Genomic DNA, 7,105 nt, shown 5'->3' on the forward strand with positions numbered 1-7,105 from the left:
TTTCTTACAACTGTTTCCCCTCCCTGCTTCAGAGGGATCCCACAGACAGTGGTGCTTCGGAACCCATTCAAATTTCTTATTTTAAAGAGGCCTCACTAATAAACAGTCATATCATGGGCTTTTCACAACAGACTAATAATATTTAAGTAATATGGTGGGCAGGAGTCAGACCTACCAAAATAATATGCTTAACTTTTCAAACGTGAAACTGTCATTTCAGCTCATAGCCTTTCTCAGGCTAGGGACAGAATGGCCCCTAGCTTGGGGGGAGTGAATTTTGGCTAGATCCGCCCACTACATTCAATGATCTAGATTGGAGAGGTTAGAATGAGATCAGAATTTCTCTCTGCTTTTCTAGGTTCAAGAAAAACTCAGTCAACTTTGGATGAAACTTTTGCCGTGCTTGAAATTTTTGGTAATGGTAGACTGCTAGTTTAAAGTTCACTCAGAGAATTTCTGGTTTGGAATCTTACAGAAGACCCTGGAAAACCAGAAGGCTCTCTCAACTGGCACAAAAGCTACAATCGCAAACTGACATCTGGAAAGTGTTACTGGTGAATGTGTGTCTCTCCTTCTCTAACAGCCTGCTTCCCCCTCCACCCATTCTGAGAATTAAACTATTTTAAATAAACACCTTAGAGCAGGTACCTGGAGAGGGGGGGGGCGGGCCAACAGTAACTGCTAGGACTGCAAACCAGGATGTCCTTCTAAAGTTACCAGGGAATAAACTCCACATGGCGAACATCTCACTGCCTCCAAGTCTTTGTCCCCGAATTGTGGATAATTATAGCCACTGTCCTTACTGGAATGTGGCTGAAGAATGAATGGCCAGTTACTAATGGGGGCTGGCTTCAGAAGAGCCTGTGGAAAGCATTTTTTCAGGGGGTGCAGAATTTGGACCCTAAGTCAGCAGGAACATTCTGGAGCCCATAACTGGGCCTTTGAACTTAGGAAATGCACCCTTTGTTTTTATGGAAATGTTTTCAGGGGACATGATAATGGACATTTACAACAAATGCCATGAATAAGCAGCTACGGCAAGAAAAGAAACAGCCATTAAGAAGTAAAACTCCGGCTAAATATATACTTTATGAGATTTTACTCTTGGTGTGGAAAGGGTCATTAAGAGAAAACAACCCAACTTGCCAGGCCAGAAGCCCTCAAAATTCCAAGTGGCTTCTCACCATCTTAGTGTTTGAAAGGCTCTTCTGCCCCGCAGTAGCGGGGGAGATGCTTCCATCTTTCACCCTTACCTTTCCTGAAAAGTATACAAAGCATTTCATATCATATATACTCGTGTGGGCTCCTGCGCCTATGTACGTGAGGTCCTCCAAGGAGGGGCAGGGGACCCCCTTAGGAAGCCGACTCTGCTTTGGTTAGGAAGTTCTTTCTCACACTGAGCCTGAATTCCAACCTTTGCTCCAAATCCCAAGTATATTAAAACAATTAATTGGCAATGCATCAACCTTAAATCACAAATATCATTTCCTCTTAGGAACTATTTACATTATATTTAGGACTCCAGGTCCTTCTATGGCAATGATTACAGAGGGGAGGCACCCAAAATTGCTGGCTTTGTTTTTTAATGTGAAAAAAGGGGTTTGCCCAATTAATGTGTGTGTGTGTGTGTGTGTGTGTGTGAGAGAGAGAGAGAGAGAGAGAGAGAGAGAGAGAGAGAGAGAGAGAATGAGAGAATATATCATTTTGGGAAAATAATCTATAGCCCTTTAAAAACAATCATTTATGTGGAATCATTAGAAACATCACTGAGTTGTGGTTGGGCTGTCCTTTTTCTCGTTCCAATGTTGCTGCTGATGGACAAGCATCGGCCACCTCCCTGAAAGTCTCTGAGCCCAGGCCAGGTGGCTTTGTTGTCTGGAGCTGTCTGAGGCCATCACGGGATTTCTAATTCAGGGCTGCTGATTCATCCACCCTCCTCCCTCACTCTTCTGTGGTCAAGGCCGCAGGACGGCTCCACCGGCGGCCCCTCCACTCTGCCCAGCAGCAGGGCACTGAGCAGGGGGCAGCCTCGTTCTCTCACCTTTCCGGGCAGCCCCTGTTGCTCTGGCTTGGAACAAAACCACAATGTGGGAAAGGAAGCCGACAAAAGAAGGGAAAACAGAAAGTGTTTGTGAGGCCTTGGCAGAAGGGCACTCAATAAACTAAAGAGTGGTGACTCATCCTGGCAAGGAATCCACCTCAGCCCCTTCAAAGGCTCTGGCAAGAGGCCTCTGAGGAGACCCCAGGCTCTTGCCAAGCCACAGAACACGACCATTATTATCACAGCAGCCATCAACAAAACAGATTTTGTAAACGGACTTGTTGGCACGTCAATTAAAGAAGCTATAAAAGGGAGGAACAGCTGTTAGGGTTGCCCTATGCGGAGAGCTACCATATAGAAAGTCGAATTTATATCTCCCTCCATACTTGGGCAGACAGAAAAGCATGCACACAGACACACACACACACGAAGACATATGTAACAGCAAGGTGTTATAGATAGATAGAGCAGAGGCTTGGAGCTAGGAAGACCTGAGTTCAAATCTAACCTCAGAGACTTACTAGCTGTGTGACCTTGCACAAGTCACTTGGCTCTGTTTGCCTCAGTTTCCTCATCTGTAAAATGAGCTGGAGAGAGAAACAGCAAACCACTCCAATATCTTTACCAAGAAATCCCTAAATGGGGTCAAGGAGAGTTGGACATGACTGAAATGACTGAATGACAACAAAAATTCAGTGACTTGGTCAAGAATTTAAAGCCATTCAGTACAGATTTTTTTTTTTGCTTTCTAACTTAAATTTCCATTAGTATATTATGCCTTTATAGCACCTCAGTTTCCCTCTTTCCTGTCCAGAGAGACATCATTTCTTGCTCTTTTTGTGGTGACAAAGAACTGGAAACTGTTCATCAGCAAGGGAATGACTGAACAAAGCATTGTACAGGAATGTAAAGAATGCTACTGTGCCATAAGAAGGGATGAAATGGACAGCTTCAGAGAAACCTGGGAAGACTTGTATGAGCTGATGCAGAATGAAGTGAGCAGAACCAGGAGAATAATTTTTTTTTTTTTTGCTTTTTGGAGATGGGAGGTAGGGCAATTGGGGTTAAGTGATTTGCCTAAGGTCACACAGCTAGTTTTTTGTGTTAAGTGTCTGAGACCGAATTTGAACTCAGGTCCTTCTGACTCCAGGGCCGGTGCTCTATTCACCGGTGCCACCTAGCCACCCCAAGAATGATTTATACTATCAGTACAAAGTATTTTTAAAATTCCATTTGCTTAGGGCTTCAAAGCCCAGATCTGCTGCTTATTACTTGTTTGGCTTTGGACATATCATTTCCCATCTCTGAGCGTCTGAATCATTTTCTATAAAAAGAAGGGACTGGGAGAGGTGGCCCCTGAGCCCCTCCAGCTGTCCAGCTCTGCTACGGACTTTCACTCTTCTGCCACACAGTAAGCACCTCATAAATGCTTGTCAACTGAAAATAATAAATCTAAACAAAAACATTTTTTTTAAATGAGATGAAGGGGTGGCTAGGTGGCACAGTGAGTAGAGTGCCAGCCCTGGAGTCAGGAGGACCTGAGTTCGGATCCGGCCTCAGACACTTAACACACACACACAAAAATACTAGCCGTGTGACCTTGGGCAAGTTACTTAACCCCAATTGCCCTCCAAAAAGCAAGAAAAAAAAACAATTAAATGATATGAAAATACATCTTAGAGTAAGAGCTCCTTCTTCTTTAAATACTCTTCCAGGAAAGAGCACCCTGAAAGAAGAGGGGGAGAGTCAACAAAGCATACGACAAAGAGTGAACCATCTTTCCATGCTCTGACTTAAAGACTGAAAATGTCCTCAGATTTCTGTACCAGTCGATGCTGGGTCCAGCTTCCTGTCACAGGCTAGCACAGTGACTTAATAAGCAGCCCAAAGACTGGGGTTTGGATTTGCCCCATTTTGCATTCTCTCTCTCCTATAGAATACTAAGGGTAGGCTATGAATATGTATCCAAAAGCCTGCTATGCAAATCTGCCATCATGCACTGGGCCCAGCTCAGGTTCAAAGCATACCGTAATCACAATCTGTTTGGAATTTCCAGGGCCCAGGAATCTTAATGGGCATTGATCCTTTCCATTGAAGGCTTTGGACTTCAAATTGGAGCAGGTCAATACTAGTCAGCTTCCCTGATTTAGTGCTGGGGTCTAGGCTGGCAACGGCCTTAGGAGAGAGGGTAGGTGGGAGCTGACACATCAGTCCTGGTAGGGCATGAAAAACTCACGTGGCCTGCAGACTAACATCAGTCTAAGAGCCAAGAGTCAACACTTAGTCACTAAGGGAAAAGCCCCAAATGGGCTGGCTGTCTCCACTGATTCACTGGATTGATATCAGAATAAGGTAGATGCCACAAACCCCACGTGACCACAGCCTACTGACTGTCAGATGGCCTGCTGAATCTCTCTGGGATCAGTCCTCATCTGTGAAATGGGGGTAATAACACCTACCTGGCCAGGCTACTGTGGGGCTCACATGGGACTAGCAGATATTGAGGTGGTACAGGGGAGAGAAACCAGGAATTAGAGTCAGAAAAACCTGAGGTTTGAATCCTGCCTCAGACACTCATTAGCAAGATGGCACTGGCCTCAATGTCTCAGCAACTCCCTTTAAAAAGTAGGGATAATAATGGCACCTACTGGCCAGGGTTGTGGTGTGAATCAAATGGCTTAATATATGTAAAATGCTTTGTAAAACTTAAGGTGCTAAATACATATTAGTTGTTATTATTTTTAAATTGTTTTGCAAACCTTAAGATGCTCAATACATAATTGTTATTATTAGCTAATGAATATTATATCTTATGTGAATATATCATATCATTAATATTGTATATTATTATATCATTATAATACATTTTATTATTAATATTACATAATATTATTGGCTAATTAATATTACATATTTGCTATTGTTATCATCATCTTTAAAGTGCATCACACATCTTAAAAGATGTATAGAAATGCAAGCCATGGAAAAAAGCCTGGAATCTTGGGATCCCTGATCTATAGTAAGGGACCTCAGAGGCCTTTCAATCCCACCTTCTTATTTTCTGTGTTGAGTTGCCCAGGTTCACACAGCTGACAACCATCCGAGCTGTGATCTAAGCCCAGATCTCACTCTGAACTTGGTTTTTCATGGTTCCAAAAGACTGCCTCTAAAACCCAAATTAGCAGTAATAATGCTAACACCTGAGACTCTTCTGAGAGGGCCAGTCAAGGAAGAAAGCAGAAGGGTAAAAGAAAGTGGTGTTCCCAAGGACAGGATCTAGGCCAGGTGAGAAAGTGAGTCTTTCTTGGTTTTACACAAAGGGATCCTCTATAGGGGCCATTAAAGGTGATCACCGGATCACAGAAGAACAGAGCTGGGATCAGAAGGAAGCCCAGGGCCATGCCGTTTTAGCCCCCTCATGTTACAAGCAAGCATTCAATGGACTTCCTTCCTACTTGGAGCTGGGGCTGGGAATGGGGGAAGGAAGTTGGATATAAAAGGCTGCGAAAGGAGATAAATCCCAGCCCTACACAACAGCTTTTGAAAAGCAAAAGAATTTCTTCCAGTGTGTTCTGTTTCTCCAAAATACCAAGCAGAGGCCAGGCCTTCTTTAAGTTAGAGCACTGAATCTGGGAGTCTGGAAGGTCAGGGTTCATATCCTACCTCAGATACTTTCAAGGAACTTCACCCTAGACCAGACATGGGAAGGTTCTGAGCTACACTGCATTGATCCATAAAACAGCACCTGTCTCAGAGACTCAGATGAGAAAATGTACAAAAAGCACTTTGGAAATGGAAAAACGCTGGGCAAGGGGTAGCAAGGTGGCACAGTGAATAGGCCCTGGAGTCAGGAGGACCTGAGTTCAAATCTGACCTCAGATACAACACTAGCAGTGTGACCTTGGGCAAGTCACTTAACCTCAACTGCCCTTCCTTCCCCCCTTGAGATTCCCCCCCCCCAAATGCTGGATAAATGTCTGCTGGTAAGATAGTAAGCAATAGTCATAGTAATTTTTGAACAAAGTCAGGAAGGGGCTGGATCTCAATGAAACTCAACGGTGGTGGGGTGGGGGAGGCAGAAAAGAGGAAGGTTCCTTCTAAGTTATCATGGCAATAAGTGTTTATTAAGTGGCTCTGCCCCGTGCCAGGCAGTACACACATATTCGGAATATTCTGTCTTAGCATCTTTCCTGATTCAGAATCAGATCATATTTACAGCTGGAGAGCCTTTAGGTGCCTCCTCATCCAATGCTCTCATTATACAAATGAAGAAACTGAGGCACACTTCAGTGAAGATCTTTGCCAAAGGTCACACACAGAACAAATATCAAAGTTTGGGTTTGAATCCAGATCCTCCGACTCCAAAGCCAGCATCCCTGTCCCCACCCTGCCTCTCAACTCTTACTTTAAGGGTGAGGAACTGAGGTCAGGCTGGCATTTGAACCTGGGTCTTGTCTTTTTATCTTCTCCTCTGATTCTGAAACGAACCTTCCACTAGAAAAGGCCTCAGAGGTCACTGAGCTAACACGTCATATTATAGGTGAAGAAACCAAGGGGACCCGACTGGCCCCAACCAACAACAGTGACCCAGCACATCATGGCAGCTCCTCTGGGACTCACCCCACTGAGCCATGCTGACAACCTGGTGTGGTCACAGCGGGGAACAGCATGTGCATACCTGCACAGACATGTGGCCACACGTGTACAAACATGTACATATATGCATACAAACATATATTCTCACCCCTGTCTCTCCCTCTGTTTCTCCCTCACCCTCTCTGTCTGTCTCTCCCTCTCTCCATCTCTCCCTGTCTCTCTCCCTCTCCTGCTTCTCCTTCATCCTCTCTGTCTCTGTCTCTCTCCCTCTGTTTCTCCTTTATCCTCTTGGTCTCTGTCTCTCCCTCTCTCCTTCACCCTCTCTATCTCTCCCTCTCCCTCTGTTTCTCCCTTACCCTCTCTGTCTCTCTCTCCCTCTCTCCTTCTCCTTCTGTCTCTCCCTCTCTCCTCCCCCTGTCTGTCCCTCTCCCTCTGTCTTTCCCTCTCTCCTTCTCCCTCTGTTTCTCC

At 44.8% G+C, this 7,105-nt stretch overlaps 1 protein-coding gene across 9 annotated transcripts in view; it reads right to left on the reverse strand.

The window, feature by feature from the left end:
- LOC138164915 (nuclear factor 1 A-type) overlaps window positions 1-7,105 on the reverse strand; it is a 462,063-nt gene that overhangs the window by 252,288 nt on the left and 202,670 nt on the right. The window lies entirely within an intron of this gene.

The sequence above is a fragment of the Petaurus breviceps genome, unplaced genomic scaffold (assembly GCF_028583685.1).
Source record: "Petaurus breviceps papuanus isolate PSGF00001 unplaced genomic scaffold, PetGlider_PUasm1.0 207, whole genome shotgun sequence".
Lineage (NCBI taxonomy): Eukaryota > Metazoa > Chordata > Mammalia > Diprotodontia > Petauridae > Petaurus > Petaurus breviceps.